The 27,351-nt window shown below is 37.3% G+C and overlaps 1 non-coding gene across 1 annotated transcript; it reads left to right on the forward strand.

Annotated features, from left to right (window-relative positions):
• The first annotated feature begins 20,722 nt into the window (after nt 1–20,722).
• On the forward strand, nt 20,723–20,828 carry LOC143629177 (small nucleolar RNA R71). The gene has a single exon (XR_013152895.1). It is a non-coding gene; the product is annotated as a small nucleolar RNA R71 (small nucleolar RNA).
• The last annotated feature ends 6,523 nt before the right edge of the window (nt 20,829–27,351 follow it).

Genomic DNA, 27,351 nt, shown 5'->3' on the forward strand with positions numbered 1-27,351 from the left:
CGAGTAAAATCGGGTAAAATTGTAATAGGGTGTGTATGTCAGCCCAAAACGTAAAAAGATTTAAAAGGGGCATCATGAACTCACGTGAAACGAGGCACACAAATAGAAACGGGCTAGAGAACCCCTAAGTATTCCCAAAATTCAAACGCCTGTTGGATTTCACAAAATAATTATAAATGGAACCATACCAACTCGCTTACCCTACGAGGCGTTCTAACATAGTTCAATTGACCAAAAGCCTCAACCTTACCAAATTCAATTACATCAGACCCCGAGGCCATGTATTTACCAAAACCACCCTTAGTTAATTCCGGGGACAAAGGATTTCCAAACTACACCCGAAAGTTGTTAATTGTATCAAATGTGCGCGTTAATGAGCTGTTTATGTACTTAGCAACCCACTCAGCCCTTGTGGACCAAATTTTATATAATTACAGCCGAAAAGTCCACACGACACTACATGAATTGAATGGGTTGGCAATTCGCTTGAACAATTGATAAACTACCCATTAAACGCGAATTTGGGTTGTACCGATCCGTTTGAGCAACCGACAACCAATTCAGCCCTATTAACATAAAAATTAAGTTTTTCATAGCCCGTATAAATACCGAGGCTACACGATCTGAATTGGTTGTTAATTCCCTCAAACAACACGCTAAACGCAACAATCAACAATCTAGACAACCGAGTCCAAGTTTTCAATCCATCGACAAATTGACTAACCAAACGAGCTTCAATGCTCACGACACTAAAGTGTGAAATATATGACATACCTAGCAAGATGACAGAGCAAAAACCTCAACTGATACAGCCCCGAAAGAACTTTTAATGGCACAGCCACCGGGTAAGCATAAAACGAATGAATTGATCAATTACGAGTATAAGGAGCAGATTTTAGCATGCAAAGATGTATTTTATTACATAGGAATAAATTATAAATTTTTACCAGAATTGCATAAATATCTTAGGTTTCTAAAACTATTTTTATTATATATTTCTAATGCATACAAAAATTATAAAAATTCCTCCAACACAGAAAGGGTACATGCAGCTATTTCAATGCGCAGCAAAATTGTTTTATTTGTTTAAACATCATTACCAAACCAAATTAAACGATTCCAATTGGGTTGTAATCCTAACTCAAAATATGAATTTATAGAAGTAGAACCAACCAATTTGGACTTGTCAAAAAAGAGTTATGATGTCGGGAAGACAGATCAGAATCTGACTCCCCGCATCAGCTTTGACACAAGTTTTTATAATATCATAAAAACCATTCAAATCTCGTCCAAAAATTACAAATTATACCTTTCTGGTAACTATACTCAATGTAGAGCATCATGGAAAAAAGAATCAATAAAAAATAATCAATATTCATCGAGTTACAGACCAAAAAATAAACAAGTACGAATCTGTCAGCAACTGTTTTAATCAAAACACAAACCCTAACACGATTATGACATCTCAAGGATTCAGTAAAAAGTTTTAATTATGAAAAAGAGTTGTATTAGGGTTGGACCAACCTTGAATTAGGCGAGGGATAGCTGGAACTTGGCTGGAGCTGCACAAACTTCAAGATGGGGGCTGTGGGTGTGACACCGATCGGACAAGAGAACAAGGAGGGGGTGTTAGGGATTATTAATATAAAATTTTACATCTAGGCCCCCATAATTGTAAAATGTAATAAATTGGACCATGATTTAAATAAATAGACTTACAAGAACGGCTAGGAGGTCTGTTAGAGCATAATGTCTATTGCTAGGGTCTTACATATATTGGATATGATTGTATAGGGCTTAAACTGTCAAATGTATGTTATATTGTATTCAACGCGTAAGTCAACAAGAGCAGATATCTTATGCAGCGTTTATGTTATACGCCGTAAAACATATACGGCCTTGTGAAGCTTCATGATGTTTCCTATAAATAGGAGACTTATGCGTTGATAGGTAGACTTTTGGTGATTGTTAGAGAGGGAGAGTAGAGAGAGAAAGTGTGCAAGGTGTCATATCTTGTAATCCTTCATGTTATATATGAAAATGAGCTTAATGTTTACTTGTGTGTGTTCAATCTCAATGGATTCCGCACTTTAAGATTCAAGCTGTAACATTTAGAGATCTTAATTCTAATCTACATCAAGATCACAGGTCATTTCAAGTGGTATCAGAGCATTATGGCTTGTTACTAGCTTGAACACTTCAAGTTTTCATGGATTTTCACTCTACATTTAAATTCCATCGTCAAAAGTTCTCCAAACTTTCACAATACCTTCATTATACATCCTTGTCAAATCGTATACCTTAAAATTCCAAATTTACCAAAAAGATGACTTTCACCGTATATGTTTTAACCCCGTATATCTTGATCACGCATAAGATATACGGCTTATAACATATACGCCGCATATGTTATATTGTGTTTAGATATATGTTGATTTGGACATATACGTTGACCATTCTTTGACCACACAACATATCCGTTGATTTGGACATATACGTTGACTAGAAAAGATATCCGTTGACTTTGACCAAAATGGAAAACCTAAGTGCGTTCGTTTCACAGCCGTCTATACTACTTCAAAACATAAATTTGGAAAATGAAATGGGGACTTCCAACAAACCTCCTAAGCTACTAAGAGTGGAAGATTATCCTTCATGGGCTGACAAATTTGAGACATATTTTCAAGCTTTGAACTACGAAACATGGACTGCCGTGGAGGAAGAATACATAATTCCCAAGAATGAGAATGAGGAAAATTACAGATTATCTCAAATTACCAATGCATATAAGGATTTGTTCCTTAAAGAGAAGAAGATGTTAAATCTCTTTAAACAAGCCATGAAAGATTAGATCTTTCAACTATTGCAGCACAATGGTTCTTGTTATTCAATACGGCAAGCATTGTTGAACAAAGATCGTGGAAACCCTGACATGAGAAAGAGTAAAATAGCATTGCTGAAGAAAGAATTCGATATATTTACTCAAATTATGGGTGAGTCTTTTGCATAGTTGATTGAGAGATTCTGCTACCTTGTGAATGAAATGAAGAGGCTAAAGATTGACAAGCCCGAGTATGAGTACATAGATAAGCTTTCAGATTCTTTATCTGAAGAATGGGGTACTTTTATCTCAATTCAACAATCAAACCCCATTGCTTATGCCCATCAGAATCTTGTGAGTTTTATCGAGAAACTTTAAGCTCATGACTTGGAGCTAAGAAAGAAACAAAAGATGAAATCCACAACCGTATCACAAGATGTGAGATTATATTACAAGGGCTCTCAATCAAGTGTTTCTTCAAATCCCATGATTCCTACTGCATTTTGTGCTAAGCAATCTAATTAAGCATTTGTTACAAGTGTGCATACTACCGCTACTCCACAGTATAGCAGTAGCTACCCAGGAACCATACCAGTTTCAAGTCAACAAGATTCTGATGTGATACAATGTAACATTGTTGTGAACCAGAAGAATAAGGGAAACATAACCACTGACACTGTCAAGGAACATATGGCCTTGCTGGGATCTGTTCTAGAATCTTACCAGTTCTTGGTTGCAGGTCGCATTGGAAATTACAATATGACTAAAGAAGACTATGATCAGATCGACCTAGAGGAAATGGAAATGATTGACATAAGGTGGTGCCTGGTAAGTGTGATAAGACGAGCTCAGAGATTTAAGAAAATCACTGGAAGGAATGTGCTTGATGGTACAACATCAAAGTTAGGCTTTGATAAATCAAAAGTAAGATGTTTGTTGCAAAGAGAAAGGACATTTCAAGAGGGAATGCACTAGCAAAAGTGTGGAGGATAATGATGCAAATCCTTTTGGACGGGATTACTACAAGCAGGAAATATATCACCATCCAGAGGGAGAATAATCGAAGGGAAAGAAACCTACTGAAGCATCAACGTCACAACAAAAAGCAGCTACAGCTCAAGTTGATGAAGGTTTCAATTGGAACTCAATGTTCCAAGCTAATGTGGCTCAAGGGGTTAAGGAAAAAGTTGAGACTGAGATTGTGATTAAAGAAACTGCTGAGAAGGTAGATGGTTTGGTTGATGATAAAATTGTTAATGATGAGGGCTTGGACAATGTGTTGAAGGATGTGAATGAAGAAACCAACAAGGTTGTACAAGAGGTTGATCATGATACTTCTGATGATGAACTTCCTCGAACATATTGATAAAATTCTTGAGGTTCCTTCTGACTATCTTATTTCGTTATTTCCTCCTGATATTATCGAAAGTTTTGCAGGATGGTTCTATGAAGAAGATGTACCTCAAGGTAAGATAGACTATGGAGTGGAAGAGGATGAGGAACTTCTAGAAGTCAAATCAGATGAATCAGCAACTATTGAGGAAAAGTTTGTTGAAGTTGTCACTGATGAAGATTTAGATATTTCTACTGAAGAACCAATTGACCAAGCATTTAAACACCATTTTATAACAAAAGATTGTTAAAAATGATGTTTCAAAATTAACAATTTCAAAATCAATTCAAACACCATTTTATAACAAAAGGCAAGCCGCATGTCAAAACTGGGTGGTAAAAAATGTTGTTAAACCACTAGAGGTTATTGAAAAGGTAATAACTAAGTCTGATTCACAAGAAACAAGTGAAGATTCTGTCTTGTGTGATTCAGATAATGATGAATTAAGTTGTTATACTAGAAATTTAAACAAACCAAGACCAAAAAGGCTCGGGTTTCCTTGTTTCACTAATCCGTTAAGTGTATATATAGGGGCTTCCAAGATCCCACGATTCTCGTTGAATAATGGATAGTGGAGCCTCTAGGCACATGACAGGTACTCTCTACTTGATGAATGATGTCAAATCAATAAGAGGAGGGTATGTCGGTTTTGTTGGAAATCAATGAGGACAGATTGTTGGTGAGGGCACATTGACAAATGGAAAAGTTACGTTCGAGAATGTCAACTACATTTCTGAGTCGTAGAATAATTTGCTCAGTATATCATAAATTTGTGATAAACAGTTCTCTAAACACTTTACGGACTGAGAGTGTTTGATTTTGAAACCGGGTTTAAAAATATCTGAAAAATGGATTCTTATGCGTGCTTCACGAGTGAATGATCTTTACGTCATGAACATAAGCCATTGAAATATTTTATTTCTCAAGTAGAAACAAATATGTATAAAGAGGCACTAACCGAAGAAAGCTTGGTGAATGCTATGCAAGAAGAGCTTATGCAGTTTGAAAATCTCGGTGTCTGGAAATTGGTGGATTTACTTGAAGATAAAAAGCAGATTAACACCAAGTGGGTGTTCAAGTACGAAAGGGATGAAAATGGGATTATTGTAAAAAACAAGGCAAGATTAGTTGTGATAGGATTCAATCAGATAGAGAAAGTAGAGAGTAGTCAATGAGGTATATGCACTAGTTGCAAGGCTAGAAGCAATTTGGATCTTTCTAGCATTTGCTTCTTCAAAAGGTTTTAAGGTTTATCAGTTGGATATGAAATCAGCGTTTCTTAACGGGAAGATTAGTGAAGAAGTCTACGTGGGACAACCTCCTGGGTTTTTCGATCTGATCCACAAAGACAAAGTGTATTTACTTGATAAAACCCTTTAAGGTCTCCATCAAGCCCCGAGAGCTTGGTATGAGACGTTGTCCCAACATCTATTGGACAACGGGTTTATCAGAGGAACTGTCGATTGTATACTTTTCACTAAGCTGGTTGATGGGCAATTACTGATCGTGCAGATTTATGTCGATGATATAATTTTTGGATCGACAAACGATGTTCTATTCAAGCAGTTTGAAGAAGTCATGAAAAGGAAATTTGAAATGAGTGCAATGGGGGAGATGAAGTTCTTTCTTGGACTTCGGGTTGAACAATTGTCATAGGGTATCTTTATCCATCAGACAAAGTATGTCAATGACATTTTGACAAAGTTCAACATGTCTGATGCATTGGCAATCAGCACTCCTTTACCATTGAATCATAGTATCGGTCTTGATTCCAACAGGGAGAAGGTTGACTAAACCTTATACCAATCCATGATTGGCTCATTGATGTATTTGACTACTTCTCGGCCAGACATCATGTATGCTACCAGTTTGTGTGCCCTATATCAGTCAAAACCGAAGGTTTCACATCTCATGATCGGTCTCTGGTATCCAAAAGATGATAAATTTGTGTTAAGGGCTTATTCTGATTCAGATTATGGGAGCTGTAAGCTGAATGTAAAATCTACAACTACAGGGTGTCAGTTCTTCGGCAAGTGACTTGTCACCTGGGAATGCAAGAAACAGACCACAGTTTCGTTGTCTACCTGTGAAGCTGAGTACGTAGCTGCTTCCAGTTGCTGATCTCACGTTCTTTGGATACAAAAACTTATGCGGGACTACGGTTTGAATTTTCTTACTATCCCTATCTTTGTAGATAATAATGCAGCTATTTCAACAACTAAGAATCTGGTAAATCACTCTAAAACTAAACATATAGAGATATGGTATCACTTCATTAGGTGATTGTTACGAAAAGAATTTGATTACCGTAGACAAGATTCACACCGATGAACTAAACATAGATCTTTTCACCAAAGCTTTTGATAAGTCAAGATTTAACTACTTATTAAAACTAAAAGGTTTAAAAGTTTTCCGTGGTGTTGAAAAGGGGGTTACCGAGATTACAGGTGTGCTGGATACCTTGTGATCCTAAACATCAGAGTCAAATTTTCATTTTGTAAATATTTTTTTTTCATACAATTTTTTATTTTAGTGGGAGAAATTTTCAGGAAAACCAAAAACATTTGAAAAAGCCAAAAACAGTAAAAATTTAAAAATGCCAAAAACATTAAAAATGTTGCTTCTCAGAAAATGAGTTTTTGAAGCAAAAAGGGAAGATGATAGTACATTGATCATCTAGTTCCAAATCCGGTAAAAAGTAGGCATAAAAGATTGTGTGCTTAATTGTATTAGTGCATTGGTAGGCCTTTAAAACAAACAAGTAAGGAAAACTAAGTGATAGAAACTTAAATTTGCCTAATTGATGGGGTGTTAGTTTCTACCAAAAGTCTTGATTATGATGGCAGAAATGTAATAGCTGGTCATACTCAAGCCTTTTAATCAGAATGATTGTTTAAATTTGTTAAAACATAGCTATCAGTAAGTGGTTAACACTTCAACGATGTACGATTTCATGGCCTTAAATCCTGTATTGATGGGATGCTTTAAGCTTCTTGGATCCATCGGGTCTTTATGCGGTTTATCATCTGGGTATTCATTTCGATGAATATTTAAACAAGCTTTAAAAAAGCAAACCCGCAGACTAAGCTGCTTTATAAGTCATTAAACTTGATCGCACAAGTACTTATGTACTAATCTCATTACTAACTTGATCAAAATCCACTGATAGACACACATTGTCCCCTTGCTCGCGTCTTATTATCATTAAGAAACGGACCACAAGGGACCCAACGTTTGCAAGCCGACAGATGAAATTGTGGATACTCATCCATGGTAAAGGACCTTAGAGTATTGCTTGATAACAGGGGTACGTCTTGTAGTGGGGATTATTAGCTGATATGCTTACCATAAAAAATTTTATCTTCTGATTCTAAGGTTTAAGTCAAGTTGGGGTGATTAAGTAAAAATCAAATTAAGCCTAAATCAAGATTAGAGTTAATTAAACCAATTAAATGTATCATAGAAATTTCTGAATCATTTGTTTGAAAGGTTTAGGTGGATAACAATACCACTGACTTAACAACAGTCATAATAAACGCTAAAATAAAAACATTGATGGAAGGGCAATTTGGTCAATATGATTCCCTGCTCAAACTCACAAAAATATGTGATTTGTTATTGATTTGTCATTTGAAAAACCAAAAATATTTTCTTTCTGATTTAGTTTTCGACTCTTGATGGACGGGTGAACTATCTCTCTGGGTGTTTTCATGAAACAACAAATCTTGTTTTTACCAAATCAAAATCAAAATATCAAAACGTTTATCTATTTTATCTAAGGACATTAAATTGAACTTGGTAAAATAGTGATTTTTCAAACTGAGCTTATTTAAGTTATTGGATTAATGTACAAGGACATTAAGTTGTACTTGTTACATTACATTGGTGTGAATAGGACATGAAATCTGAGTTGTCAAGGAAATACTTATGCAACGTATAAGTATTGAGACTTATACGCCGCATATGTTCTTGGGTATATATATGAGGGATATCCGCCACATATGTATCCTCTTATACGTCAGATTCTTGTTCTCATATCCGGCGTATATGTTGAATCTGATCTAATACTTATCCATCGTGCATAATGAAAAATGTGTCATAATTGCTGGAGACAATAGTGTCAGACTGATCACTTGAGAAATAGTGCTGCACAGTTGACAGATATTATTGCTATTTCTGGTTATAAATGTATACATTAGGAAATTGATAAATCATACCGACCATAATCAAGTAACCTGATTTGAAGTTTATATGGTTGAAGAATTGGGTCTGAATATTGGTTGATCTAATTTGTAAAACATCTTTTATATCGAATTTTTACTCAGACCGATTTATTTTGGTGAGTGCAGGTCACAATATGATGACGGATGAAGATGATGAAAAGGAAGAAGATGAGAGTCTATTGAAAATGATTAAATGTCAAAGTCGTTACTTTCAAATATCATGTTTTTCGATAGCATTTAAGGAAGAAAATCATCATGGATCAGATACAAGTAATTATCTGATCTTATGAATTCTAGTAACCAGAATGCTTCCAAGAATACACCGTAGGAGTTCATGAAAAAGAGGTTTTTAAGAAAAAAATGAAAGATTGAAGATCAAAGACCTAGCAACATCCAAGGGGGAGTTTGTTAGAGTATAATGTCTATTTCTAGGGTCTTAGATATATTAGATATGATTTTATAGGGCTTAAACTGTCGAATGTTTGTTGTATTGTATTCAACGCATAAGTCAATAAGAGCGGATATCTCATGCGTCATTGTATAACATATACAGCCTTGCGAAGCTTCATGATGTTTCCTATAAATAGGAGACTTATGCATTGATAGGTAGACTTTTGGTGATTGTCAGAGAGAGAGAGAGAGAGAGAGTAAAGAGAGAAAGTGTGCAAAGTGTCATATCTTGTAATCTTTCATGTTATATATAAAAATGAGCTTAATGTTTACTTGTGTGTGTTCAATCTCAATGGATTCTGCACTTCGAGATTCAAGTTGTACCATTCAGAGATCCTAATTGTAATCTACATCAAGATCACTTGTCATTTCAAGGTCCCTGAAGATGTCAGACGGGTCTTGGATAAAGTTACAAACTCTACAAGGCTTGATTCTTCTTAACGAAAGTTAATGAAATTTAACGGGCGTTACAATGCACACACAAATCAATAGGCCTACTCACATATATCTTATTCAAAAGGAACTAAATAAAATCAACAATCATAGGCTATTGGGAAATATATATAAGTCATTCCAGTAAACCAATTCAAGTACGTCTACGCGTATTCAGTCAATACTAAGCCTATAATATTCTCGAGCCTAGACCATAAATAATATATAAAACCTTAAGGAATTTATGACCAGACACGTTTAAAATATCCTAAGACATAGAATATAATTCACACCTAGTTTCATAAATGTATAAATAATAATATGGCTATGCAATGCCATCCAAATAGTTTTAAACGAGCAAAATCGAGTAATATTTTTAAAATGGTGTGTATGCCAGCCCAAAACGTAAAAAGATTAAAAAAGGGGAATCGTGAAAAACTCACCAGACATGAGTCACACAAATAGCAACGAGCTAGAGAACCCCTAAGTACTCCCACAATCAAAAGCCTGTCGGATTATGCACAATGATTACTAGTTGAACCATACCGACTCGCTTATCCTACGAGGCGTTCTAACATGATTCAATTGATCTAAAGCCTCATCCATACCAATTACAATTACATCAGCCCCTGGGGCTTTGTATTTACCAAAACCACCCTTAGTTAATTCCGGGGACTAAGAATTTCCAAACTACACCCGAAAGTTGCTAATTGTATCGAATACGCATGTTAACGAGTTGTTTATGTACTTAGCAACCAAATCCGCCCCGTTTGGAAAAAAATTAGTATAATTAAAGACAACAAATCCACACGACACCCCAAGATTTGAATGGGTTAGCAATTCGCTTTTACAGTGCACAAACTACCAATTAAACGCGAATTTGCGTTGTACCGACCCGTTTGAGCAACCGACAACCAATTCAGCCCCCCTTAACATAAAAATTAAGTTTTTCACAGCCCGTATATCATACCAAGGCTAAAAAACTTGAATTGGTTGTTAATCCGCTCAAACAACGCGCTAAACGCAACAATTAACAATCTAGACAACCGAAATCCTAGTTTTCAATCTATCGACAATTGACAAATCAAATGAATTCCATTGCTCACGATACTAAAGTATGATACATGTGACTTACCTAGGAATATGGTGGAGCAAAAACTTCAATTGATTCAGCCCCGAAAGAACCTTAATTGGACAGCCACCGGTTAAGCCTGAAACAAGCATTTTTCGATCAATAAGCGAGCCAATAAGATGAAATAAGGCGAAAAAGACTTGTATTAGGGTAGGACCGACCTTGAATTAGTTGAGAGACTGCTGGAACTTGGTTAGAGCTGCACGAAAACCAAGGTGGAGGCTGCTTGGTGTGCGCCAATCGGACAAAGGAACAAGGAGAAGAAGTTAGGGTTTATTATTATAAAATGCTACCCTTAGGCCCTTAAACTTGTAAAATGAGATGTCTTGTGCCAAAAGTTGAATAACATGACTTACAAGAACGAAAAGGGAGTCCTTAAAGATGCTAGATCGGGTCTCGGTTAAAACACAAACTCTACAAGGCATAAATCCTTTTAACAAAATTTATGGGCGTTACAAAAACAATCGTATAAACCAGCACAACCATGAAAATTCCAATCAAGAAAATGCTCTGCATATGAATGGTACAGAAAATATGATAGCTTAGAGAATCGATGAAGCAATCCCCTAAATTGCTGAAGCTATTAGGCAACCAGTATCTGTAATTTGGGATAAGACCAAGAGTAACAAACGAAAGTCTAACACTGAGGCTAGTAACAGCGTGAGTGGAGGAAACACAAATAAAATTACCCGAAAAGTCAAAGACCAAAACTAATGGTTGTATTTACAAGGATTTCTTAGCCTATAATCCAAATGAATTTTGTAGAAATGAATGAGCCATTTCAGCACTGCACTGGTTAGAAAAGATAGAAGCTCCAATTGAATCTATTACTAGGACGTAAATCATTGTCTAAACTCGTCGCAAATATCAATTCAACCTAATATGCTCTCAAAATCCCGTAGTTGATCATCCAAATGTGTTTTCCGACCAAGCCTCGTTCAATTTCAAATCATAACATTTCTAGGTAATATTTATATGATTTTGATTCATTTTAAGCCATAAATTAAAACCCATAAACTAATTTGATCGAACATGGAACTAAATTTACAGATTGAAATCTAGGGTTTTTATTAAAGAAGATGAACATGTGTTTTTATAGTATACATATATATATATACATATATATATACATATATACATATATATATATACATATATATATACATATATACATATATATATACATATATATATATACATATACATATATACATATATATATATACATATATATATATACATATATATATATATTCATTCTTAAACCGAACAAACAATCTGGTCAAGTAGTTAAGTCACATGAATTTGGTCGTAGAGACCCGGGTTCGACATATTTTTTTGTAAACCATTTCTTTTATAATTTAACCAAATAAATTATTGAAAAGTATTAAAATTAAATAAAATTATTTTAAATTAAATAAGTTAGTTATAAATTATATTTTGTCATTTTTCATCTAAAATCCAAACTTTGCATACTCGTTAAAGTTTCGTGAAAACCCGATAATATAATAATATATTATGTACCATTTCGTAAATATTTAATAACGCAAAATTAATGATATTCGGGATAAAATTACCATTAAAATCAACATTCCATGAATATTATAACTCTCATTTTAGTAATAAACTCTTTATTAAATGATGTTAAAATAATATATAATCGTTAAAATTTCGTTAAAGCTTAAAATAATAATATAATATAAAATGCTTTAAAATAATAAAATATGAATACTAAAATAATGCAAAATTTCCAAAATCAAATTACTTAACCCTTATAATTTCGTTAGTTTTTAATTTTGTATTTTTAAATTATAGTTCCTAAGGTTCGATCATTTCAATTTTTTTAACAAGCTTTCGGTTGTTATTTCAAGTTCAAGGTGAGTTTCTCACACCCCTTTTTTAACGCTTTTTAAATTTTTTGGGGTAGCATATATATCTGTAAGAACCCGAACCCCGGGAATCCTACAGTTGGTAATCACGTCCACAATTTCACCAAAAATTTAAAACCAAACATTTCATTTTATTTAAAACCAGTTCAGAGTAATTTAACAGCGGAAATTCATAAGCATCAAAAATTCCCAAGACTGGAAAAATACCAAATAATAAACAGTGGGAAAAGTTAAGAATCTAAAATCCCAAAACTGAATATAAAGTGAAGTGTTTGTTTTATTTTAAAGTCCTCGTCTAGAAATTGCCTTCAACTCCGAGTAGCATCCAGCACGTCCAAGCGGTAACATCCACTTCTTAACCTGAAAGTCAATCTAACATACACACAAAGTCAGCAAGAGCTGAGTGAGTTCAAGTTTTCGTAAACAATAATTCATACTTTATTTCAAAGTTATAGCTCTAAACAGAAGAGAATATAGCAATAAAATAAATAGATTTAGTTCACCAAATACTACATTCATCGTCGAACACACGTACACGGGCCTCTCCACCACGAGTCAAGACTCGAGTAATATATTTGACCCGGACGTGGTAAGACCTAAGCACGTGACACGAGCCTCTCCACCACAAGTCAAACCCGAGTAATATATTTGACTCGGTCACAGCTTACACATCCAAACATGTGATACGGGCCTCTCCACCACGGGTACAGCCCGAGTAATATATTTGACCTGATCACGGTTTAACATACAACGGGCCTCATCACCAAGGGATTTTAAAACCCGATAAATTTGACCCGCCAAAATGATGATCACGCCACACGGGCCTCTCCACCACGGGATTTGAAAACCCGAGTAATATATTTGACCCGGCCGTGATCACCATGCACACACACATCAATAAGCCTACTCACATCATTCTTAGTCACAAGGAACTAAATAACATCAACAATTTTAGGCTATAAGGTAACACGTGCTCATACATATATATATAAATATATATAATCCCAAAATATACCATATCACAAGTAAGCCATCCTTAGTCACCAAGGACTAACCAACATCACTAATCATAGGCCATGGGGTAACACATGTGTAAACATACATATATAACATCCCAAGATATACCATAATACAAGTAAGCCTATGGGCCATAAGGTAATATATGATAATCAGTCCAATACATGAACTAAATAAATAGGTCTACTCGTATTCTATTACTACCAAGCCTATTAACATCATCGAGTCTAGACCATAACTAGGTATATAACCTTAAGGAATTTATGACCAAAAGAATCTAAAATATCTTAAGGCACATAATGTAACTCACACTGGATTTTCATAATTGCACAAACATTATCAAAACCATACAATGAACTTCAAAATTTTTAACGAGTAAAATCGTGTAAAACTGAAATTGAGTGTGTATACCAGCCCAAAACATAAAAAGAGTTAAAAGGGGGCATAATGAACTCACCTGACACAAGGCACGAACTCACCACGAGCTAGAGGACCCCTAAGTAATCCCAAAACTCAAACACATGTAGGTTTACATTCAAACATTACTAATGACATCAAAAAGACACGTTTATCCTACGAGACGTTCTAACATGGTCGAGTTACTTAAAGCCTCGACCTCATCAAACTCAATCATAACAGCCCCCGGGGCCTTACATTCACCAACATGACCCTTAGATACTCCCGGGAATAAAAAATTCCCAATTTACCCCTGGAAGCACTAGGTGATACTAACGCGCGCGTTTAACAGTTGTTTAGGCCATTAACATCCAACTCAGCCCTGTGTGGACCCAATATGATAAATTCACAGCCAAAAAGTCCACACGACGCTACACGAGTCAAATGGGTCGTTAACTCGCAAGTACAACGCACCAACTATTCAATAAACGCAATTGCGCGTTGTACCGACCCGTTTGAGTAACCGACAACCAATTCAGCCCCATAACTTATAAAAATGATTTTTCAACAGCCCGTACATCAAACCAAGTTCCCCCGAGCTGAATTGGTCGTTAATCACTTCAACTCTCGCATTAAACGCATCAAACTACATTTCTAGTCAATCGAACACTAACATTCAAACTACAACTAGTTGACCAATCTAACGAACACCAATGAACATGATTTTTAAGTATGATATACTAGACATACCTAGGAGGATTTTGGTGCAAAAGCCTCCACCAAAACAGTCCCGGAATTGCTCAATTGGACAGCCACCCGATTAGCCTAGAACAAGCCGTTTATCGATCAATACGCGTGATATAATGATCAATTAATGCGTAAAAGACTTGTAGGGACGTAGTACTAACCTTGTATTATGGATTCACACCCGGAATCAAGCTGGAAAAAAGAAAATCGGAGGAGGGTGTGGCTGCTCTTGGCCGATCGGGACATAGGGGGGGGGGGCTAGGGTTTTCCTTTTTTGATATATAATTTAATGTTACACACTAGCCCCTCGAGGTTGAAAATTATGATAACTAGGATGAAAAGGTTAAGAACTTAACATATGAGAATGACCAGGAGGTCCCTAAAGATGCTAGAATGAGTTCTGGTAGAATATACAATCGTAGAAGGCATAAGCCCTTATTTTCTTTTTCAACGAAGTTTTACGGGCGTTACAATATCCTATCGAGTCAACTATTTACTCGTTCATTTACAAAACTACAATTCATATCATGGACTTGTGTGTTTACTTGATTACTTTCTCAAAACCTACTTGCACAGGGTATCCTCAATAAGTATGATCACAGGCCCCCCTTTGCACTCAGGACCATTTTGTTGTTTTATTTTCCTTATGAATGTATCTCTTTGTTTACAAAATTGTGTATTTGATGTATAAATCAATTAAAGATAATATTATCACTTAATAGTGTCACACGTGTTTTGAGCATCCTATACGTTTCACTTAGGTGTTTCCACTTAAGCCGGCGTGTTACATATTGGTGTCAGAGCTGTTACTATAAGAAATGACATTAGACGTAGTGTTCTAGTTAGTTATAGCTTATTTTAATTAATTGTTTTGGGTTGCATGATTAGAAATTATGTGGGCCCTATTTGATTGTTCAATGCACCTGCTAATTATTTAATTATTATGGATTCAGTTTCGCATCATACACAGAAGCACACATACAAGTCCAAGGCTTATGCCTAACACAGCAATTTGCAAATATTTTCAACAATCCATTTTTGAAATTTCTTCTTCTTACAGATGGTTCTACGTGGCGGGTAGGTAGTAATTAGAAGGGGGGCGCGCTTGTTTTCTGGACTCTTGATACCAAGGTTATTGAAACCTAAGTATAAGCAATGCGCATAAATCCCAATCAGACGCGGGACCCAGTTGCTTACTTCGAGAGTTCGGAAAGGGCAAGAAACCTATTAGGCCAAAACGTACCAAACCAAATGCCATACGAATCACAACTTTAAGCTTTCAAGCGTGACCATGTTCTCTTTGTGAAAAGAGTATGGTTACACTCCTAAGGCTGCCATACAACTCATGGTGGTTCATGCGACGTGTGACTCCAACCCTCAGTGTTTTATTATGTGTTTTAACTGATAGTCTGTCAATTCATGGTGATACACGAATACCCATCTTTCGGTTCGATTTGATTACGCATTTTTTATTTTTGTGTTGTAACATACAAGTTATGATGGTTCATACAACTTGTGAAAGACTGTCACACCCGTTGAACTATTTGCGGAAGCGTAAAACGGAAATGTAACAGACACCTCTGGTATCAACCACATTGTTTATAAAGAACAACACAAGCTAGTTTACAATATTTTACCGTGATCTAACTTTTTTTACAACTAGGTGATACAAACTTAATCCAGCCCGTTAAGCGGCTTTACTTCTTACTAGCACACTTGCATCAATTCACCCAGCATTGATCGCAAGTCAAACACGTAGTACATTGACTTTCTAGTCCAAGTCTGGTATACCTGAAAAACATGTTAAAACGGGTCAACTACAAATAGTTGGTGAGTTTCACGAGTTTCAAAAATTCAGTTGTGCGTACAACAATCACAGTTTGTAAATACGCAAGTATGTATGTATGTACGTTCACAAGTACGTTTGTTTGTATGTTTATCATGTAATTATGCTAAGCCACAGTGAAGCCTTGACTGTTCGTGCTACGTGCCTCCGTTTCCCACACTCAATCAACCACTGTGGCCCCCTTTTTGCCCACAACATGCCTCGAGTAGCTATGTCTAACACTACATAGCGTGTTTGTATAATTATGGTCATGTGCAAACGGAATAATGTCTCAGCAAACCATGCTGGCCCCGTCTGGGTTTCTCAAACCAATAGTACTATTCACAAGCCACCGGCTCGAAGTTAATCACTGTGTTAGCGGGGACTTTTGTGTTTTAGCACTTAGATAATTCCCATCATCAAACAGTTCAGAGTTTATATAGATATGTATCAATATGTTTTTCACCCCAAAAGTTCATAAAAACAGTTTAATAATGGGATCATGAAACTCACTATTTTGTAGGCACTCAGTGCGAGGTCAGCTCGGGGTTCGTTTCCCTTGCTATCTCTTAGTCCCTATACTCAATATTATAATAATATTAATATTTTAATATTATTATAATCTTTATATTAAGCTGGGCTGTATAGCTAGTCTGGGTGTGGCTGTAACGCCCAAAAGTGTCAATAGGCTTAGGTTGTGATGTTGTTCAATGTCTAATACTTAAAACTGAACTTGGCTCAGTTTCCCTGTTTTCCCAGCTAGGCCAAGTTGTTCGTTTATGCGTTTAGAAAATAGTTATGGGGAAGTAAGCTTGGGTAAATGCGTTGGTCGATAAAATGATTAAGTTATAAAGAAAGATCACAAATTGGGGTTCCGGATTCGCTAATTGACCGTTAATCATTAAATTATGAAAATTTAGCAACTTCTCAAATAACATAAGTAGATTTTTATAAAAATATTTCTGGAATTATTTACTGGTTTCTTAATTTATAAAAATTCATTTTACCTGCTGTATTTAGCCTGAAAATCGTCCGTTTATCCCAAACGATTTCCAAAAGTTCCACAAAAATTCTTTGATACTCAAACTATATCTCAAAACCATATGTATTAATTCAAGAATGTAACAACCTTGTTCAATATTCTTTTCGGGCCAAATTCGACTATAAAACTCATATACACACATATGCACAAAACACACATAGGATTTTCCAAATGATTCCAAATTTCATATGTGATCAAAATATACCAAATCTGAATTTCCTACAAAATTTCATAATTTTTCAAGCATTTTAACTATTTTTCCCAATTAAACATCCCAACTCGGTAATAAATTCGCCAAATATTCTCGGATGGTCGAAAAATTACCAAATTTGGACAGGGACTCAATGATATTGTCCCTAATGTCTCTGAAAAAATTTATGACCTAAAATTATGCACATCACAACCTTAACCTAAACAGCCCGTAAACGAGTGATTCGGCATTACCTTAGCGGTTTTGGTTCGTTTTCGCCTTTCTAATCAAGTTTTCAAGATCTTGTGTTTCTATTCAGGCTAGATACAAGTCCTATATCACAAACCAAGCAAGTTTCATCAACCAAACAGCCCGTTAACTTATGGTTTCGGTTAGGGTACAAAACCGAACTTTTGAACCGTAAAAACGTCATTTAAACCCTCCAATCCGTGTTTATTGCCAAAAAAACTATCAAACCAGGTTCTTAACCATGTGTATGATCAAACCATGTTTTTGAACAATTTTTAGAGTTTTTGCACGGTTAGAAGTGATTTTTTGATCAAATAGCTATGATACCTCTGAAATGTGGCTGGAGCGTTACACAGTCCGAACGACATACGTCTATAGGCAAAAGTACCGTATGGGCAGGTAAACGTGGTTTTCTCCTGGTCGTCGGGAGCAATAGGAATATGAAAGTACCCGGAGAAACCATCCAAGAAGCAGTAGTACTGCTGACCTACCAAACGCTCCAACATCTGATCGATGAAAGGTAAAGGAAAGTGGTCTTTCCTCGTGGCATCATTCAGTCTGCAGTAATCAATGCAGACTCTCCAACCAGTCACAGTCCTAGTGGGTATGAGCTCATTCCTCTCATTGGTGACAACAGTCATGCCACCCTTTTTTGGAACCACTTGGACTGGACTAACCCACGAACTATCAGAAATAGGGAAAATGATCCCCGCATCAAGGAGTTTGATAATCTCCTTCTTCACGACCTCCTGCATCTTCGGATTAGGCCGCCGCTGTGGCTGAAAGACAGTCCTGAAATTATCCTCCATGAGGATTTTATGCGTGCAAAACGAAGGGTTGATACCTTTAATGTCAATAATCTTCCATGCAATGGCCTCCTTGTGCTCTCAAAGCACCCTCAACAATCTCTCTTTCTCGACCTCCGTCAAAGCAGATGCAATAATAACCGGTAACTTCCTCTCCTCGTCCAAAAACGCGTACTCCAGATGGGCAGGCAAATCCTTAAGCTCTAAGGAAGGAGGGCGACTCTCGACGGAAGGTCGGTCCATCGGATCGTCTCGTACGATCCCAGCAGACACCTCAGACTCAAGGTTACGTAACTCGGTGTCATCTTCCGTTTACTAATCAGTCATAGCAACCATCTCAATCTCCAGAATGTCCCTATAGAATCTGAGTGTTGAAGGAAGATCCTCCATAGATCTCGCTGAAAAACTCCCCAACATGCTCCATGATGGTATCAATAAAGTACAAGGAGTCATCAGCAGACTTAGGGTGTTTAAGTGACTGTCGAACGTCAAAGGTGACGTTCTCATCCCCAACTCTCAAGATCAACTTACCCTTGCAGACGTCGATTAATGCCTGTGCAGTGGCAAGGAATGGTCGGCCAAGAATAAGCGGTACACTATCATCGTCGTTCATGTCAAGAATGACAAAGTCCACCAGGAAGATGAACTTGTCAACACCAACAAGCATGTTCTCGACCACCCCTCGAGGGTATTTCACAGAACAATCAGCAAGCTGGATACTCATCCTGGTAAACCTCGATTCGCCTAAGCCCAGCTTGCGATATACGGAATACGAAATGAGATTAATACTGGCACCAAGATCAACCAGCGCATAAATAACCGTATCATCACTCAAGATGCAAGGAATCGTGAAACTCCCTGGATCGGCCATATTTTCTGGTAACTTCCTTTGTAAGACAGAAAAACAACTAGCACTCAAAGGGATGGAAGCTACCTCAGCTAACTTCTCCTTATTCGAGAGAATATCCTTAAGGAACTTCGCATGTTTCGGCATCTGGGTGAGTGCCTCAAGATAAGTAATATTAAGGTGAAGCTGCTTCAAAAGATCAAGAAATTTATAATTCTGCTCCTCATCTCTATCTCTGTGGAGTCTCCCGGGGTATGGTACTCTAGGTTTGTAGACTCTCGGTGGCTCGCTCGGTAGCTGCTGTCTCTCGGCCTGTGCTGAACTCCCTGGGCTGCTCCTCTGATGCACCTGGGCCGGCGAAGACTCCATCTGAATCTCCTCATCCACCTGCTCTTCTCTATCATCAACCGCAGGCTCCTCGACGACTCCTCCTCTAGACCTCTGCTGAATCATGGGCTCATCTCGTGCCCCTGCACCGCTCCTCGTCGTCACAGCTTTCGCGAATCCCTTCGGGTTTTACTCGGTGTTACACAGTAATGTACCCTGCGGCCTCTCGTTCAACCGACTCGCTATCTCTCCCATCTGCCGCTCGAGACTCTGGATCGACGCTCCCTGATTCCTCATGAACTGCTCGTGCTCGCGAAACTTCTCCTAGGTCTCCTTATGTCGGGAATCCTCTCGTGTCATAAGTTGTGATAACATCTACATCTGCTGCGCCATCATCTCCTTTAAAGTGGGCTTCTTCTCCCCACTGCTCGCTCCCTCACCGGCATCCTGGAATAAACTCTGACGCTGCAGAAAACTGGGCTAATTACCGCCCCTCCAGTTGGAATTCTTGTTGCCTCTCCATCCCAAATTATAAGAATTGAAAGAATTTGGGTTTCGGTCTGGATTTCCTATAAAGTCTACGGCCTCCTCCTGCGAACTGACTGGGCACTGAACGGTATCATGCCCTCCTCTACATATCTCATATAACTTGCTCTTCGTCTGCAAGTCCTTCACAATCTGCGCTAACGCCTCTACCTGTGCAGTGAGTGCGGTGGTCGTGTCCACCGAATGAATACCGCGTGATATGGAGTCGATGGTCTTACCACCCTTGGCGAGTGGTCGTTGGTATCCACTCATAGCTAACCCGTTAAAGAAAGCGATACACTCGTCCGGGTCCTTCGTCGTCCGCAAATTTCCTCCCGCCGCCATGTCAAGCGTGTTCTGTGTCACGTATGTCACTCCATTATAAAACTTCTCTACAACTGCCAATCTTGCAAGCTGTGGTTCGGGCACAACGCTAACAGATTCTTAAAACGCTCCCATGCCTCATAGAAACTCTCGGTGTCCTCCATTTAAAAAAAGGAATCTGATTACGTAGACGAGTGGCCTTAGCCGGAGGATCGTATTTCTCAAGAAATTGCTATGGAGCCCTATGGGAGGGACTCGAGCCACAGACTCGCTTTATCGATAAGCGAGAACAGAAAAACGCGGAGTTTCACGGCGTCTTCGGATACGCCGGCAAGATGGAAGGTGTCGCAGATACGTGCGATTCGAGTGAGATGATGATGTGGGTTTTTGTGGAACTGAGCAGAATGAGAAATGGTGTTCAGAATATTTGACGGAATCTGCCAGTTCACGTTAACTCCAATGGCGGGTGGTGCGATGTTGGATCTCGCGCAAGCATTGGCCGGTCGGGCCCGGTCTGCAACTGTCCTCCTCGGTTGTCGATTTTTGCCCATGATCCTATCCCTATCGTCGGAGTCAACTGATGAAGAAGTGGAAGATGGTGAAACGGCGCGATGTCTCTCACGAAACTCTCTCTGGCTCGGGAAATGCTTCAGTGTCGGGTGGTCCTCGAGATCGAGTCTATCGCTGAATCAAACTGTAGGCCTGACAAGCTAATGGATTGAATGATATTAAGTCACCGGTCCCTAAAGATGACATGACTAAGGATCACTCAGGCTCACTAGATTACCTCTCGGTCTCACTCAATAAGCCTTAACTACTCAAAATCGACTAAATTGACCAAACCGGGAAACAATTGCTAACGTGTTCTAATGTTGACTCACCTCTCGGCCTCACCAACACTCGACCCTAATGGCAATGAATACTACACAACCAAGGATAGAGGAACAATTCAACTTAAACCAAAATAGATCAACTAGTCGCTCAAAACACCAAAACCTGACAAGAAACAAACTCACTCTCTCGCAATTCTTATTCTAGCATGCAAAGGCAATGAGACAACCCTAACTTCTTATCACCTGTTGGTCTTTAAGAAGATGTCTAAACATTGTACTTTAACCTCAAATTCATGCAACAAAACCCTACGGTTGTTCCTACCGCAAACAAACCCTAAACACAAAGTCTAGAATCAAACAATGCACCGATCAATCAACACAAAACTAATTAACCGACACACGGGGTTAAAGCAATGAATTACCCAAAATTTCAAGCCCTTAAACACAACCCATTTCATATCTAAATCAAACTTTACCATAACAATCAACAATCTCATCAAACATTAATAATTATCATCATTCCTTGGTAGAACTAACAAGTTTAGCCTCTAATCATCTTTGGACAGCAATGAACACTAAATAAAAACATCATATAACTCATCTCAATAATCAATTGAAGCATTCAATGTTCAACAATAATCATAAACAAGTTAATCCTTAAAGTAATTGCAAAAAAATTCAACAATTGATCAAGAAAAATGAAAGTGACGAACAAAGTTTAACAAGAAAGGATATAAGATGGTTTTCGGGCTGCTCCTTGGCTGTGAAATTGATGATGAATGATCTCGAGGCTTGGTTCTTATGTCTTCTTTATTCCCTAGCCGCCAAAACACTCAAACCCTAGCTCCAAAAAAGTTTTTCTTCCTCCCCTTTGCTGCTGCCTGGCCGATCAGAACTCTCTAGGGGACTTAGGGTTTTTATTTATTTTTATATCTTGATTAGTGTAAGACATGGGCTTGTATAACATGTAATCAGGTCGAGCCTTGAGTTGTTTCTTGAAATCTCATGCGTATAAGGCTCGTAAACTGTTCAAGAAGTTCGGTTTCTTCACTCTTTCACCCATAACCTACAAGATAAAGATTAATATGTAAAACCTATATATAACAAGTTAAAAAACATAAAATATAATATAATACATAGATAAAAGGTGCGGAAAATAAGTGTGTTTTACAACACATCAATAAAATGAAATAAAATATTTTGCTTTAAACAAGTCCTAAGCCCGTGGGGTTATTATTATACTATCACTTGTAAGGCCTCGTTCCCGGTAACCCTACTTTGTTGTTGGATTTACTCATAAACATAGTTCTAAAATCAGAGGAAATTAAAAACTTTGAATAATTAAAAACTTCAAACATCACATTACAAAACATTCATTCTTGTCTTAACATACAAATTTTCTTTTCGTAAATAATTAATTAAAACGGTCATAACACTTCATCATGGATGCCAGTCTCTTCAGTCCATGCCCTGTGTCCATGCTTAAGCCAGCTGCCTCAACCTATTTGCCTGCGTGCATACTAAAAGTCAGCTACGATGAGTGAGTTCTAGTTAATCATTTAACATACAATACATTCATATCCTTACTCATACGTATCCAAAGATACGTATTCATACCGTATTTACTCATACATCTTTCATACAAACTTTATATACATGCACACGCGCTTACATACTTTCTTTCATAAAGCCTTGTGATTTACCATAGGCTATTCTATCTCTACCATCACAGATATTATTAGGGTCTGGTCCCTTCTCCCTTAAGATATTATTAGGGTCTGGTCCCTTCTGTCTCAGATATTATCAGGGTCTGGTCCCTTCTGTCTCAGATATTATCAAGGTCTGGTCCCTTCTGTCTCATATATTATCAGGGTCTGGTCCTTTCTGTCTCAGATATTATCAGGGTCTGGTCCCTTCTGTCTCAGATATTATTAGGGTCTGGTCCCTTTGTCTCCAATAACCATACCTGTCACGTCACTCGGTCATACGTTCATTTTCATTCAATACTTTACATATCATCTGGTCATGTATATACGTATATGTACATATTCATTTGTATAAACGTTCCATAATAACATTCAATACATAGTCATACATATATCATACACTTACCACTTAAGTTAAGTGTATTAATAACTATCACATAGGGGTATGCACACAGCCCCAAAAACATAACGGATAAAGGGGCTAGAAACTCACCTGAAGTCGGTTTCTCTCGTCGTTAATAGTAATGCCCTTCTTTAGCTGTTCACAGCTAACTGTATAACGCATTACGAGTGTCAAATATCCATTACTACTACTTCTTATATCTAAGTCAATGACACCCTCAACTAACGGGGGTCCGGGGGCAGCGCCCCTCGTAGCAGGGTCTAGGGGCGGTAGCCCCTAGCAGGGTCCAAGGGGTAGCACCCCTAGCTGGGGTTGACAGTCCTTTAACAAAAAATGCATCAGAAGATGAATTTTATAAAATTTCGCATGGAAGAATTTCGCTTCGCATGCATGAAATTTCGCTTCGCATGACTGTGCGATGCGAAATTACCTTTTTCGCTTCGCATGGTCATGCGATGCGAAATAGCCTTTTTCGCTTCGCATGGCTTATGCGATACGAAATTCTTCATTTTCTTCGTTTTTTCCATTTAATGGACATTTTACTTCGCGACTCTACCTTAGGACCCCGATTTTACCCTTTTTAGGGATTTTGGGTTGTACCAACTTTGCATACTTGCGTTTTATAAGGCTTGAACATCACATTTTTACCATATAACATTCTCGTGGGGTTATAACTTATCAAGTTCATGTTTTTCTTCCATCATATACCCCGATCTATCCTTATATCGGTTTGCATGTCGATTCTAACCATAAAACTTAACCATTTAAACCGAAACCTACCTTTTGCTTCGGATTCGAGTTCAGATCCGGACAATACGTAGATCTGGACGTGATTCTTGTTGTTTGTTGATATCTACACACGAGATTCTTCCTTCTTTTTACACGGATTTGGATCCGGAATGTAGAGAGAAAGTGTGTGTGTTCTTGAGTGTGTGTGTATGTAACAAAATGTTGAAAAGAATGGAGAGGTTAGGCTTATATAGGGGGCCATGGGCCCCGCATCCCACTCACAATTCCAAATCCAAATATTATCCAAACACTTAACACACAACTAACTTAACGACACACAGTTAAATAACAAAACTTTCCGTCATTTATTATTTAACAAAAAGTTGTATGTTACATCACTATAACAATTACATCTAAACGAGTCATTTTATCTAGCGACCTCTATTTTTCTAAGATGTCGCCTAACAGAAATCCTTTTTCATTAAAATTTCATAAAGTTTAGCAAACTTTAACACTAGCTATGGAATTTTTTTTCATGCAAATTATTATTACTATAATTTATACTTGAGTTATGAAAGCATCATGTTTTTACAATCGATTTTCACAAACTTAAACGAGTATCAAAAATCATTTTTTCCTTTATTTGTCAACGCCAATGAATTTCGGTTAATAAATCATGGCACCGACCCCAAATTAACTTTCATTCCACAAACCTATCTTCGAGAAGACAAGCATCGCAAGCTATCTCTTTTTCATGTATATATAAATATATATATATATATATGTAACCCGTGTACGACATGGGTGGAAATATAGAAATCACAACTAAACACATATTATTTAAGATGACAAAAGTTTTAGTTATATGTTTATTGGGAGGATTGTTTAATATACTTGTAATTCAAACTTGTATTTAAACAAAGTACTTAAAAATATAAAGTTACAGAAAAAAAAAAGTCATAGTACATTGTTTGGAAACATAATCTAAGACTTTAAAAATTGCAAATTCGTAAACTATTAAATATTTTTAGTAAAATCATATTTATTGTTTTGTTTGTAACTTTACCTTGCTTATCTAAAATAGGCATTTTAATATCACATATAACACCCGTCAAACTTCCGGTTTAATGATTTAGCGCGTGTAAAGTATGTATAACTCTAGGGACTTAACTGACGTTTCTCGGAAGCCTTTACATCATCCCGGTACGTTAAAGAACCTAACTTTTCCTTCCATTTTGCCTTACACTTCAATCTGGAGGGACTAGAGTTTAATATATTATGTTATAACATAAACTAACCCTAGCCCCCCCCCCATTGTTGCGATCGGCAGGAAGAAGGGAACCAAGACCCACGAATTTTCTATTTTGCAGCCAAGTTTAAGCCATAGAACTTCAATTCAAGGTATGTACTACGATTCCCCTAGTCTTTTACACGTTAATTGATCCTTATATTGCGCGTATTGATCGAAAAACGTCTTGTTGTAGGCTAACCGGGTGGCTACCCAATTGAGCTTTTCCGGGGCTGTTTTGAGTGAGGTTTTCGCATTAAAATCCCACTAGGTATGACATGTACATCATATTATAATTTCATGGCCAGTGGAGGTTTTTAGGTCGGTCAATCGATTTTAGTTCGAAAACTAGGGTTTACCGGGTGTATGATTGACAATTGTTGAGTTTGATGCGTGAATTGATCGGATGACTGACCGAATCAGTTTGTACAGCCCTAGGGGGGGTTTAAGGGCTGTGGAAAAATTATTTTTTTGATACTCGGGGCTGTTTTGGTTAGTGCTTCGTCAATCGAGTCGGCGGTGCGCGAATTTTCGTTTAAGTGTTAAATTGAGAGTTGTAAAAAGGAACCATCAACCCTATCAACTCGGGTGACATAATCATGATGAATGAAAAGATTAAATTGGGAATTTGGTCCTTTTGGGGCTGATTCATTTATCAAATGGTTTTAAGGTTTATTACGCGCGTATTCGACTCGATTTGATTACCCTTGGGCCAAGTGTTGGGCCTTAGGCCATGTTGTTGGGCCTTGGGCCAAGTGTTGGGCCTTGGGCCAAGTTTTTGGGCCTTGGGCCATGTTGTTGGGCTTTGGGCCAAAGTGTTGGGCTTGAACGGCCATTAGGCAAGAGTGTTCTTACGGTCTAGTTTAGTAACTCGTTGTGTATAATTTATAGGCCCTTGCTTGTGATTGTGCACTTAGGGATTTCCTAGCTCGTTGCAGGTGTTCGATTGATTTCAGGTGAGTTCATGATGCCCCCTTTTAACTCTTTTTAAATTTTGGGCTAGCATGCACACCTAAGTGTTTTCTTACTTGATGAAATGTTTTAAACGATTTTATATAGGCTTGCTAGTATATGGTAGGCCTTGGGATGTTAAATATATATATATATATACACACACACACACACATTATTGCTTGGCCTATATTTGGCGATGTTGTAGTCGATTTGACTACTGATGTTGCGTATGCCTACTTTGTGTATGCATGCGTTGATGTTAGGTGTTTGGGTTGTATGTTTGCTCGACCCTGTGTTATACGTGGATGTTATACGTGGATGTTATATATATATATTTATATATAGAGGGATGTACTTGAAAGGATGTTAATATATACATTTTGTATATGTATGTATGAGAATGTTTAGTCTTTAGTAACGATGACTTAATGGACGCACTCTTTTATTTTTAAATTTTTGGTATGACTATCATAATTGTTACCACTGATATTATTTACTTAAAACTTGAACTCACTCAGCTCAAGCTGACTTTGTGTGCATGTTAGTATGAGTTTCAGGTTAGGAAGAAGATGCCTTATCCCTTGGACGTGCACGAAGTTACTTGGACGGTGAAGGGCATACGTGGATGGAAGAATGTAATTTGGACAATTTTATTTGAAATGGTTTTATGAATTATATTTAAAATTAGATTTGGGCAAAATTCCCGGGTGTTGGGAACTTATTATATTATTTACGTTTTCCGTCGAAGTATACTCTTTGATGCTTATTTTAATGAAAAGAATTGTTTTTAAGTTTAATTATTT

The sequence above is a fragment of the Bidens hawaiensis genome, unplaced genomic scaffold (assembly GCF_021521415.1).
Source record: "Bidens hawaiensis isolate Kalapana, Puna unplaced genomic scaffold, B.hawaiensis_p1.1 tig00005168_1, whole genome shotgun sequence".
Taxonomy (NCBI): domain Eukaryota; kingdom Viridiplantae; phylum Streptophyta; class Magnoliopsida; order Asterales; family Asteraceae; genus Bidens; species Bidens hawaiensis.